Source organism: Anolis carolinensis, chromosome 1 (genome assembly GCF_035594765.1).
Source record: "Anolis carolinensis isolate JA03-04 chromosome 1, rAnoCar3.1.pri, whole genome shotgun sequence".
NCBI classification, from domain to species: domain Eukaryota; kingdom Metazoa; phylum Chordata; class Lepidosauria; order Squamata; family Dactyloidae; genus Anolis; species Anolis carolinensis.
In genome coordinates this window covers 307,827,340-307,841,424 of record NC_085841.1, presented here as the reverse complement: position 1 = coordinate 307,841,424, position 14,085 = coordinate 307,827,340, and the positions used below count along the sequence as shown (strand labels likewise).

Here is a 14,085-nt window from a genome sequence, read left to right as displayed (position 1 = left end):
TAATGAGTTTTGCTTAGACATAAATAATGCATTCAAAATATTACAATCATTCTTAGAATTAGGCTTTTGACAGCTCTCATATTCATCACACCAAAACCAAATAACATTATCTCTTCCCTGATTTATTGTTGAAGTACAAGTGGATGGAGCATCTGGGTGAAAGGAATAACTGCATTTCATATCAAATGAACATATCTCATACAGTATGGTCCTCCTAGTTGAAAGCGAATTTGAATCTGGTGGTTATGTTTCTGTTTCATTTTATTTTATTGGTGTGGAAACCATACTGCCATGTAGCATAATTCACATCTTGAAGCTTTGGAGAAATGCAGTGTCACAATCTCAAGAAGTGTTGGTTCACTGACAGGTCCATTCCCAGCCCACTGCACTATAAACTGAACTCATGGAAGCTCAGCACAAGGCTACCATATAAATAATGAGGAAAGAAATTGGATCCAAGAATGTTTGCAAAGTTATAGGCCTTCCAAGTATTCCCTTTGTTTGAAAAATCTTAATTTTCTGAAACCCATCAGCAGGGATTCTGGCATCACAATTAACTGCAAAGAAAGTAGACCACAATCATGACTACAGTATATTATTTATATTGTTTACATTGGCAGATCTCTAATACCAACATAGCTGTAATAGAAGAATCTTGAGAAGAAACACGATCATATTGCCTTCCCTTGTTCAGAAATTTTCTACATCCAAAGACAACAGTGAAATATGTCTAATAAAAGCTTGAACCAAGTAAAATCCCAAACAAATTAAACCAATTTAGAAAAATAGTCTTTGTTGAAATCTGGTCACATAATAGAGCAAATGAGTCATGCCCTGGTGGTGCTGTAGTGCACAGATGCCTAGAATTAAGGCCTGGTTATCCCACTGTGCAGAGAGTTCCAGATAATAAACATTTGTATCTATCTTTTGTTCCAGATTTCAAGTGCCCTCTTCAGACATCTAGAACTGCCATTTTTGTCCTCCTTTCCCTTATATACAGTAAAAAAATGGAAGAATGATCAGGGAGCAGGCAATGCCCGGCTAGCTCAGTAGGGCATGAAACATTCCAATGTCATGATATGAGTTTGGTAGTATTTTTACTGCATAAATACAGTAGACGTGGCTTTAAATACCTTGTCACATGCTCTGTGTCCTCATGCCCTACCACAAGATATATAGAATAGAAAGAAAATCTCAGTTACAAAACCATAGTAGAATGATGTTGCAATGTTATGCAGAATTTAAAACAGGAATTAGGTCCAGTAATTTGCAATGTTGAATTTCCAGATGGAGTAATCCTAAAAATACTTCTTTTTTTGCTGTTGTTCTCAGAAATGGGGGAAGTAACATCATTGCCTTATTCAGCTCATGGGCATCTCCATTAAAAGAATAGATAGATCAATGATAAAATATGATTGAAGTATTCTAGCAGTATTTTATAGTGCTATAAACATTCAGCAGGGCACATGATATGACAATCCAAGCTTAAATTTTAGAACTTTGATACATGTGAGAAACAAAAACCAATTAACCAATTGAATAAGAAGATGAATGTTGCAGATACAATGAAAGCCAATTACATTTCAGCCCTAATGAAATCAACTACATTGGCCAGTGTTTTGCGGGGGGGAAATCATTCCATGCTCTTTGCCAAACAATAGTCCTATCTTTCAGGTTATTAACAAATGATGAGTTCCTACAAGTTTCTGAAGATTCCCACCCAAAGAAGGCTTCAATGAAACAAACCTTCTCCACAGTAAGATTGACACATTAAAAACTACAGCTGGAAAACAGATAGTGAGTAGAAGAACAGAACCACGATCCTTTCATAGAATCATAGAATCATAGAATAGTAGAGTTGGAAGAGACCTCAAAGGCCATCTAGTCCAACCCCCCGCTAAGAAGCAGGAAATCGCATTCAAAGCACCCCCGACAGATGGCCATCCAGCCTCTGCTTAAAAGCCTCCAAAGAAGGAGCCTCCACCACGGCCCGGGGGAGTGTAGTGTTGCTATTCACAAACCTTATCTTCATAACTGCTTCATAGCTCCAAAAACCATTCAGATGAACTTTCCCCTTTGCATTAATGAGATGGAAATGTATCTCTTGCAGGGTTCTATGGGCCAACTATCATTGAATATTGTAAACATAATCACATTTTAAATCCTCATATTTTAACAACAGTATAGCAATGTACATATTAAACACATATGCCCTGTTTCAATAATTCCAAGGAAGTAACACTGCAGAACTTTTGAATATTTTATTGTGCTGCCTAGTTGTAGTGCAACAGCCATAATAACTATCATTTCCAGCTTTCATTTTGATAGCATGTTGAATTATCTTGGCTTGAATAAAACACTCACTTTTAGTTCTGCATGGGTCACTTGTAGTACTTTGGATTATTAAGCGGATCAGTTTGAGTATACATGACAAGTATCTCATGTTACATGAAACGGATCAAGAAAGTAAAGTACTACAAATGATCTGTGTTTTATACAGGAGGAGAAAATATAAATGCCATGGCTACATACAATGCTCAATGAAAAAAGTGAAAGAATTGGAATATAATCATGAAATAGTTTTTGATCTGTACAAACGTTTTTATTTATTTTTTGCCGATTACTTGAGAGTTTTATTTGTTTATGTTCTGGTCAACTGAGGATTCTGGACAAAGTATGCTCAACCTTTGTGCATTTAAGTTTGATGCTTCCAGTTTTATTCACTTTACTCTTGTGCCTAGGTTGCAAATAAATGTGAAACAGACCACTTGGATAATGTTTTTAAAATGCAAATAAAATCATGATTTAGCTAGTTACATGGGAATTAAAGTGATGTGTGATGACAGAAAGAGGTAATGTGAATTCTAATCAATGAGCTTTTTGATAAATGAGATCTGCTTTATGTTATATCACCTTGCTATATAGATGTCAAGCCTCCACGACTTCAGTCCCAAAGAGAGTCTGAGAAAGGCTCTAAACATGAAAAAGTTGGATTAAAATTGAAATGCTTCAACATTCAAGACTGTCATGAGCTCTAAAGCTGAGAATTGAACATCTCTGAAGTAAACTATGGCTGTTTTCTACAAATACTGCTTATGTTAATTACAACAATATGCCTAAAGAATCGTCATGCATATACAAATGGGAGCTTCTGGAGTAAAGTCATCCACTCTCCTCTATCCCCTAATATCATTCCTGCAGGTGTGCTAGAAGGAAGGAGGTGGGGAAACTATTCCTCATTGCTTCAAAGGGCTTGTGAACCAACATAGCTGGTGAGAGTGCTTCTGCAATAGACAACACAATTCTTTGGTGTGTAAGAAAGGATGTCCCATGAGCAGGCAGCTGGAAGTCACTTCGACCCCTGATGACACGATTCAAAGCCTCTTCTGTTTGGCTTTTTGACACATTCATTGCCGGCTGGAGATAAATGCCATCATGAGGACAATGTTGATCCGCTCCAGCTATTCCTGTGAAGGACTCCCCCTCGCAATAATAAACAAAACAAAAATGGTGTGCTTAAGTATCTGAATAGAGCTCAAGATAGACAAGAAGAGGAGTGTAGTGGCTTTAAAGAGCCTGGCAAGTTACTTGAAGAGTTAATTGTCTGTGTGTACAAAGAGTTTATTCTGACCACAGACAAAGCACTCTCTTTTCCCGGTAGCAGTTCCTTCAAAAGAATATGCCAAAAGGACCCACAGCTTCTGGGTTTCTTCTCTAGTACTGCTCTGAAAACCTTGATTCTTGAAATCCTGGTACAGAGCACATCTCTGCATCAACAAAACCGAATTCCATTAAAGACCAACTGTAGTGCTTATATTGATTTATACACCTTTAAACTGCATGGCACATTGAGAGGATATCCTTTTTTAATGCTAAGAGATAATCTGATAACTTTGAATAACTGTAACAAGTGTGATTCACGGCTTATCTTTTGTTTTGTGTCTAGGAAGAGATGTCAAAAGACAAACCTGTTCCCAAATTTCATTTGGATTTATATAAATTGCTCACCAAAAATGCAAACTAGAGATATTGCTCTTTATGACAGAAATTTTGCACATCAGTTTTCCCATGTTCTATCTTCAGTAAGATGGTCACATGGGTTTGTTTCAGGTTACCAAGGATTGCTGGAAGATTGCTGGCAGCACACAGGTGTCTAAGTAGGTCAGTATCGCCTATTTAATAGCCCCTGTGGTCTGTGTTTTTCTCCCTATCATTCAACAAATGACATGGGTCTGTCTTCTATGTCTTCAATGTCTGCCAGCCCTGCTGAGGAGCAAGGCGTCTGACTGCCTACAACTCTTCTGACTCTCAAGAGATCATTGTTATCAAGAGCTACAACTTCCTGGCATTCTGTCTCCTTCTTTTCATCTGAATCATCCAGCTCCCAAGGGTGAATTATCACATGGATATTCTTTGGTAAGGTAGAAAACAGTAGGGAAAGAATAAGACTGCATTACAGATGTTTAGACTCTAGTCAGGAAAGCCAAATGAGGCACCCTGATAATGAAGACAAGGTACTTGCCCCATCCCACCCACTGGTAAGCTTGATCCCTGCCTTTCTTGGATAATATAATCTGGACTATAAGAGTGAACCAATTAGGTGGATCCAAAGAGTACTAAATGCCTCTTGTCAGCAGGTAGTGCCTGCTGCTTTCAAATTGCACTCTTTACTATAGAGGTCATGTGCTGCTCTCTTCTGAAGAGGACCTCCTAGGATAAGTGGGAACTGTCACCCCATTGCTACAAAGTGCTTATGAATGCTATGGCTATTGTACCGTCAGTTGTTCTTGAAGGAAACATATCATCTAGTGTAATTTCCATCTGATTTTAGCGCAGGGTGCCAACATAACTCCATGTGACAGAGAAAGTACTACTCTAATACTTCCTGGATTTTTCAGAGGCTTTTGACACAATTGATCCACGTATCTTATAGGACAGGTTCAGAGGAGGGGTTTCCCATTAACCATTACATTGGAGGTTCCATCCTGCTTCACAAGTTGCTAATATAAAGTTGCTGTGTAAGAATTAGTCTGGGAATTGAGTGCTATCAGTATGTTGATTACACTCAGCTCTGCTTTTCTTGTTATTCAGAGTCAGCAGAAACTGGATATGGGCTGCATCAGCACTTGGATGGTGCACTAGGCTGAGTAAAAGAAATACACTATAAACGAATTGAGATAAGATAAAAATCTTGTAAACTGGCAAATCCCAGGTGAAAGAATTGGGTAAGAAAAGGATGTTAGCTGGATGGGAGACACTCCCTCCTGAGGTATCTGGTATGTAGTTTGAGATCCGTCTTTGCCACTAGATATTCAAATGGACTCCAAGGTCAATTTTGTTTAATCCACCACCTATAGTCTTTCCTGGACAGGAATAACCTGGTCATAGGGGTTCATAGATTGGCTGTCTCCCAATTAGATGACTGTAATGCACACTACATGGCAATTTAGATCTACTAGAGACAATCCAGTAGGAGTAGCACTGTGAGAGAACACAGGAATATCTCTTTCCTGGTGCCTTGATTGTTGAATATCCTTCTTTGAAAGACCCAATTGGTACAGACAGTAGAAACATTTGTTTTTGGATTCTAATGAAGCCGATGTCTATGCACATGATGTTAAATTATTTTAACATGTTTTAAATTATAATGCTTAGTATATTTTCAGATTCTTAACATAATCTTTTACTATTTTAAAATTTTAAATTGAGTAAGGTAAAGGTTTCCCCTGATGTTAAGTCCAGTCGTGACTGACTCTGGGGGTTGGTGCTCATCTCCATTTCTAAGCCGAAGAGCCGGCGTTGTCCATAGACACCTCAAAGGTCATGTGGCCGGCATGACTGCATGGAGTGCCGTTACCTTCCCGCCGGAGCGGTACCTATTAATCTACTCACATTTGCATGTTTTCAAACTGCTAGGTTGGCAGGAGCTGGGGCTAACAGCAGGGTCTCATTCAGCTCCCGGGATTTGAACCTGGCACATTTTGGTCCGCAAGTTCAGCAGCTCAGCGCTTTAACACTCTGTGCCACCAGAGGCCCCTTTTTAAATTGAGTAGGACCTACATATCTGTGGGCGCAATACCCATAGTTTCACTTACCAATGTACAAAAAAATGCATTATCTCTAAGCATTTCTAGGTCTTCCAGCATAATTCTATGGTATACAGTACTCCCACTAGAGGTTATTCATTTCAACAGAATTTACTTTTATTTATGGTTTTGCATTTTGACAGAAATTTATTTCCATGGGTATGGGGGAAAGTACTGTAGTATAAACTTATTTCATTGTATGCCACTCAAAGAAATTTTGATATAAGGTACAATATAATCATTTAAATAAATAAAATGAGTTACTTGCTTCATAAAGTCTCATCTGTTTACCTTCTGTGGTTTTAGTTTTTGAAATTCTAACTTGTGTACCATACTTAAGTTTCTTGACACAACAAGTCCAGGTAGGCATGCCAAACTAAAAAGGATTGGGATCTCTGCAGTATTGTGACTTCAGGACCGGCCCGAGGAAATTCAAAGGGGTACGCAAATATTTTTTTGCGCCCCCTCCCCTGCGCCGCAGGAGGCGTGGCCAGGACTGGCCCCGCCTCCCATGCCCTAACCCCGCCTCCCACGCCGGGCGGCGTGGGAGGTGGGGCCAGGGTGTGCGGTGCAGGAGGTGGGGCCAGACGTGGCCCCGCCTCCCGCGGGGTGCGCCGTGGTGCAGCCAAGCTGCGGCAGGAGTTCTTCCAGGCCGCAGCCTGAAAGGACTCCCGCTGCAGCGGGTGCGCGCCGTGGGAGGCGTGGCTGTTCCCGCCTCCCGCAGGGTGCGCCCTGGCCTGGCTGCGCCATTGCGCGCCCCGTGGGAGGTGAGGCCAGACCTGGCCACGCCTCCGTGTCACACGGCCCCGCCTCCGCCAGGTGTGGCCCCGCCTCCCAGGGGCTCAATAGCGCCCCTGGGAAGGTGGCGCCCAACGCGGGGGCGTGGCCAGCGTGCCGTGTTGGGCCGGGCCTGTGTGACTTTATTTTGAAACCAAGTTCTTAGGGCCTTATCACATAGATGTTTGCCCCTGTGTTTTCTGTTTTTGCATGCTGGCAAAATTAAGTCTCAGAGAGGCGTGGCCACTTCTGGTGGCTACCTGTGGTACTCTGTCTTGCCAGCATGCTACAAGGGAGAGAAGATTCCCTTCTTAAGAGTTGGGTGTTGCCAAACTCCTGCTTCCAGAAAGTAGAGGGAAACAAGGAAAAGCGAAAACGATACTAAAAATTCTTGGCAGTTCCACATCATATCCACAGTTTAGTCTTTAGTAACCACTCCTGTTCCACAAATACTGGTACCACTGCAGTGTCAGCATCAACAAGCCAAATCAGAATTTCGTGATGGCTGTGCTCAGACGAATGTGTAGCATCATGTATAAAGCAACAATCTGTAAAAGTTGTTTGCGGATAATCTTCTGTACATCATTTATGACTATTTTTTTCTCCTGATCATGACAGCTTTCAATGGGACAGTGGAAAGTTCTGTTTTGTTGCTATCAAGGTAAGGGACATTTTTCAGTTTAGTGCTATGTTTGCCTCTGCTCTCATATGTTACTAAACCACCACCACATTTGGGGTCATTTTAGTAAATTAGTTACATGGCCAACTCTGGATTGCTGCTTTTTTTGCACACAAACTTGTTCTGTTAGAGTTTCAAAGTACAAAATATTCATAATTGGAGAGCCGAACACCTCTCATATTAAATCCTAAAATGATAGAAAATGTATTTCAGGTTTATGTATACCTCAACGTATCACACTAACAACTTCCTACACCTATTCTTGGTTTGTAACATAAAAATAGAAGCACCTTGTTCAAGTCAGACAATTAACAACAGCCATGAAGTTGTTCTTCCTCCCCCAAATAGGCAACATCTGTGGGTGTATGATAGGTGCTCTCTGGGGATTTCATTAAGAAGTAGTATGTTGGACTGCAGTTTGAGCACCCCTTAGCTAGAATTCCCAAATCCAGAACACTCCAAACTCCTTCAAACGCGATGACATCTTCGCTTTCTGATGGTTCAGTGTTCACAAACTTTGTTTCATGTACAAAATTATTTTAAAATGCAATATAAAATTACCTTCAAGGTGCATATATAAAAAATAAATTTTGTGTTTAGGCTTACAGAATCATAGAATAGAATCATAGAACCATAGAGTTGGAAGAGACCTCATGGGCCATCCAGTCCAACCCCCTGCCAAGAAGCAGGAAATCGCATTCAGAGCACCCCCGACAGATGGCCATCCAGCCTCTGCTTAAAAGCCTCCAAAGAAGGAGCGTCCACCACAGTCCGGGGCAGAGAGTTCCACTGCCGAACAGCTCTCACAGTTAGGAAATTCTTCCTGACGTTCAGGTGGAATCTCCTTTCCTGTAGTTTGAAGCTATTGTTCTGCATCCTAGTCTGCAGGGCAGCAGAAAACAAGCTTGCTTTCTCCTCCCTATGACTTCCCTTCACGTATTTGTACATGGCTATCATGTCTCCTCTCAGCCTTCTCTTCTGCAGGCTAAACATGCCCAGTTCTTTAAGCCGCTCCTCATAGGGCTTGTTCTCCAGACCCTTGATCATTTTAGTTGTCCTCCTCTGGACGCTTTCCAGCTTGTCAACATCTCCCTTCAACTGCTCAGAATTAGACACAGTATTCCAGGTGTGGTCTGACCAAGGCAGAATAGAGGAGTAGCATGACTTCCCTGGATCTAGATGCTATACCCCTATTTATGCAGGCCAGAATCCCATTGGCGTTTTTAGCAGCCACATCACATTGTAGGCTCATATTTAACTTGTCGTCCACGGGGACTCCAAGATCTTTTTCACACGTACTGCTGTCAAGCCAGGCGTCCCCCATTCTGTATCTTTGATTTCCATTTTTTCTGCTGAAGTGAAGTATCTTGCATTTGTCCCTGCTGAACTTCATTTTGTTAATTTCGGCCCATCTCTCTAGTCTGTTAATATCGTTTTGAATTCTGCTTCTTTCTTCTGGAGTGTTGGCTATCCCTCCCAGTTTGGTGTCATCTGCAAACTTGGTGATCGTGCCTTCTAACCCTTCGTCTAAGTTGTTAATAAAGATGTTGAACAGAACCGGGCCCAGGACAGAACCCTGCGGCACTCCACTCGTCACTTCTTTCCAAGATGAAGACGACGCATTAGAGAGCACCCTTTGGGTTCGTTCGCTTAGCCAATTACAGATCCACCTAACCGTAGTTTTGTCTAGCCCACATTTTACTAGTTTGTTTGCCAGAAGGTCGTCAGGAACTTTGTCGAGGGCCTTACTGAAATCCAGGAAGGCTACATCCACAGCGTTCCCTGTATCAACCCAACTCATAACTCTATCGAAAAAAGAGATCAGATAAGTCTGGCATGACTTGTTTTTGGTAAATCCGTGCTGGCTGTTAGCAATGACCGCATTTGTTTCTAGATGTTCGCAGACCACTTCCTTAATGATCTTTTCCAGGATCTTGCCTGGTATCGATGTGAGGCTGACCGGACGGTAATTGTTTGGGTCGTTCTCTTTTTCCTTCTTGAAGATAGGGATCACATTCGCCCTCCTCCAATCTGCTGGGACTTCTCCTGTTCTTCAAGAACTCTCGAAGATAATTGCCAGTGGTTCTGAAATAACCTCAGCTAGTTCCTTCTATACTCTTGGATGTAACTGATCTGGCCCTGGGGAATTGAATTCGTTTAGAGCAGCCAGGTGTTCCTGGACAACTTGTTTCCCTATTTGGGGTTGGATTTTCCCCAATCCTTTGTCCATTCCATGTTGCTGAGGTTGAAGATGGCTTTCTTTTTGTGAGAAGACCGAGGCAAAGAAGACATTAAGTAGTTCTGCCTTTTCCCTGTCCACTGTCACCATCACCCCATCTTCTCTTCGCAGAGGCCCTATTGCCTCCTTGTTCTTCCTTTTTCTACCAACATAGGCAAAAAAGCCTTTTTTGGTTGTTGTTTTTAATGTCCCTGGCAAGCCTGAGCTCATTTTGCGCTTTAGCCTTGCAAACCTTTTCCCTACAGGAGTTGGCTATACGTTTGAATTCTTCTTTGGTGATTTCTCCCCTTTTCCACTTCTTGTGCATGTCTCTTTTGAGCCTTAGCCCAGTTAGAAGTTCTTTGGACATCCATTCTGGCTTCTTCGCACTTGTCTTATTTTTTTTTTCTTTGTTGGCACTGTTTGCATTTGCGCCTTGAGTATTTCACTTTTAAAAAACTCCCATCCATCCTTAACTCCCTTGTTTTTTAATATTGGCATCCATGGAATGCCGCTCAGTATTTCCTTCATTTTTTGGAAGTCAGCTCTCTTAAAGTCCAGAATGCGTGTTTGACTTGTGTTAGTTTCAGCCTTCCTTTGTATCGCAAACTGCAGGAGCATATGGTCACTTGCCCCTAAAGATTCGACAATTGTACTGTATTGATCAGGTTTTCCACATTTGTTAAGATTAGATCAAGAGTAGCCAATCCCCTTGTTGCCTCTTCTACCTTCTGGACCATAAAATTGTCTGCAACTTGAATCTCATCTCCAGGATATCTCCTTATGCATGCATATGCCAATACAGATATATTTCAAAATCTGAAAAAAATCAAAATGCTTTTGAGCTCAAGAATTTTGGATAAGCAATACTCAACCTATATTGTCTTGCTTAGCACAGCATCTCTATATACTTCCCAATTTAAAACCAAGAGAACACTTTTCACATTCCTCATTCAGAATACCCACCGGTCTTTGAAAGCCATAGTGCCCAGAATTGAATAGGCACTGGTGGTCTTCCTTTAATGAAAGGCAAAAGGGATTACTAAAGAGACGCTGATACAAACATTTCTTGACCTCATTCCTGTCACCATCTCTCGGTTATCCCATACACGTTGTTCATGATTTTTGAAACGAAGTACCCCAGTGTTGGGTTGCTGTGAGTTTTTCAGACTGTATGGCCATGTTTCAGTAGTATTCTGTCCTGATGTTTCGCCTGCATCTGCGTCTGGCATCTTCAGAGGTCTGTTGGAAATAAGGCCAGTGGAGAGTGTGTGTGTGTGTGTATGTGTATATATGTGTGTGTGTGTGTGTGTGTGTATATATATATATCTGAAATGTCCAGGGTGGGAGAAAGAATCCTTGTCTGTTTGAAGCAAGTATGAATGTTGCAATTAGCAAGCTTGATTAGCATTGAGTAGACTTGTAGCTGCAAAGTCAATCAGTGAGGGTATTTGCATAGAGGTAGCCTCACTGTTGTGCCTGGAGATGTTTGGGAGATGTTAACTTTGTTTGGGAGATGTTAACTGGCACTTGATTGTTTGCTTTCTGGAATTCCCCTGTTTCTGAGTGGTGCTATTTATTTACTGTCTTGATTCTGGTGTTTTTTAATATTGGTAACCAGATTTTGTTCATTTTCATGGTTTCCCCCTTTGTGTTGAAATTGTCCACAAGCTTGTGGATTTCAATGGCTTCTCTGTGTAGTCTTAGCATGATGTTTGTCAGAGTGGTCCAGCGTTTTTGTATTCTCAAATAATATTCTGTGTCCAGGTTGGTTCATCGAGTGATCTGCTATAGCTGACTTCTCTGGTTGAACCTGTTTTATATGAATTGTTGTTTTGTAGATTGTTTTATATGAATTGTTGTTTTTATATTGTTTTTAGCCATTGAATTTTTGCCTATTTATTGTAAGCCGCTTTGAGTCCCCTCAGGGAGAAAGGCGGGGTAAAAGTGATGTAAATAAATAAATAAAAATAAACTAGTCTGCAGTGCCTTTCATTTTCTTTGATTCATGTTTGGGCACTGTATTTGGTGGTTCCTATGTAGACTTGTCCATGGCTGCACGGTATACGGTAGACTCCTGAAGTGGTTAGAGGATCTCTCTTATCCTTCCCTGAATGTAGCATCTGTTGAATTTTTTGGTGGGTCTGTATATTGTTTGTAGGCTGTGTTTCTTCATCAGTTTCCCTATGCAGTCAGTGGTTTCCTTGATGTAGGGTAAGAACAGTTTTCTTCTGGGGTGGATCTTTGTCTTTACTCTCGTGGCTTATTCTTGCAGTATCCCAGTGTTTCAGCAGATGTGGACTCTTAATGTCAGTACAAACTTCAGAGGTTCTGTACCCCAGCCTATCCCACTCAAGGTCATAGCTTTTCTTCTTCATACTCTGCCCCTTGAGGTTCCTCATTTGCAAGAAGAGTTGGGTCAGCAAAAGACTAAACATGGTTGGCATCAGTAAAATTATTAGTGTTCAATAGGCATTGTTTTAACGTAAGCAAACCCTATATGCCTTATTTAGACACAGCCAATAATGAATACATTTTTAAAACCTCATTTTTTTTATTTATTGTGAGTTTTCAGTAGATGAATGCAGTAAAAGTTACGTTAGAGAACACCCTATGCCTTTAAGCTAATCTCCCCTCAGCACCACAGTCTCTCTCTTAAGTAAAGTCTTTCCATAAAACTTCCCTCACATCTTCAAGGCTTCTGGATGCAGGGTGGGGGCTGGGATGGCAGCAAGTTTCCCAGATCAATGGCCATTTGAAATTCAACCATATGGTTGAAGCCCTACAGCTGCATGTGTTAATTACCACACGTGCCCCCTGTAAAGCAGTCTGTTCAACACAAAAAGAAAAACAGAAGAGAAAAAGGGCTGCTCTAGAGGATTAAATAAATAGTCCAAATTTTTTGCCTAATTCCTCCCAGACACACAATCTGCCTTCCTTCTGACACCTGCATGCTTAGGAGCCATAATACCCCCTTTACATCTTCAGCCATGTGCAGTGAACCTAGGCAAAACTTTTGCAAAGTGTACTTTCTCTTTTCAGCCCTCCTCCCTCCCCCACCTCTCTCCTTTAGAAAACTAATTCCTGGCTGACAACCAGACTGAGTTTGGGGCTTACAATATGCCTTTTCATTTCCTCAGAGAAGAGAATGGACACCTCGTCAACTATGTCTGTATTGCATGTGGGGGAAGGAGAAACCCAGGATGGAGTGAAAATAGAGGGAGGGAAGAGTAGCAGACTGAAAAGCACAGGCTGAAATCCGCATGGACATAATTAGATTACTTCTTTCAACATAACATTTCTCCTAAATGGAGAGAGAAAAACTACATGGGGCTCAACTGGTAGCAACAGCTTAGGTTCACAGTTATTAATTTGATCTAATTTGTTGAAAAACAAAACAACAAAAATACAAAAGAGAAACTGTCACATTGCAACAGAGTAACTGGGAGATAAAGAGGACCTCAATGAGATGAAGCATCTCATCCTCGGAAGATGTCTCATGCCACATCCATGACAATTTAAAGAGGAAAGAAATAAAGGGAAGAAGATAATACAAGTCAATTATTTTCATTAGTTTTCCACATATGAATAGGATATGTATTACTGACGACTATCACAGACATCTCATGGATAGTCTCATATAGTTACCACTGCTTGGACTAAAGATGGAGAACATAAAGGTCTTTTTACTTGGAAGTGAATAAACTCTTCTTTAAATAATTGTAAGCATCTTTTGTTTTTTTTAAGACAAACTATTTGGATAAAAACTATACCCCGGGTATTAATTGAGTAATGTGTGGGAGGAGGACAGAAATTTTGAGAAAAAAGTTCATCAAGTGTTAGAGATGATATCCTGATAGAGAGAACTGAATGAGAGAACTGCAAGGATACAATAATGGAGAGGAGGGGTCTTAAATAAGCCACTAAGAGAAATTGCCCATGACCTTCTGTGTCTCTGCACTAATACACAGAACATAGGAAATAAACAAGATGGACTTGAACTCTTAAAACACAAAGCAAATATGATATATTAGGCATGGCTGAAACCTGGTGAAATGAGTTTCATGATTGGAATGGAGTAACATAGGACGAAAACCTATTTCAGAAATAGACCAAACAGGGTAGGAGAAGCAGCATTATAAGTCAATCATGCTTACAAAAACAAGAAAAATAAATTTCAACAAGGAGAAATGTAAAATATTACACCAGCAGAAAAAAATAAAATGCATAGATATAGAATGAATGACAGTTGGCTTTGAAACAATACATGTGAAAGGTATCTAGGAATTTTAGTAGGCCACAAGGTGTCAACAGTCAACAATGTG

General features: G+C 40.8%; 1 protein-coding gene across 2 annotated transcripts in view; it reads right to left on the bottom strand.

The window, feature by feature from the left end:
• smoc1 (SPARC related modular calcium binding 1) overlaps positions 1 to 14,085 on the bottom strand; it is a 94,083-nt gene that overhangs the window by 36,224 nt on the left and 43,774 nt on the right. The gene's annotated exons all lie outside the window — the stretch shown is intronic.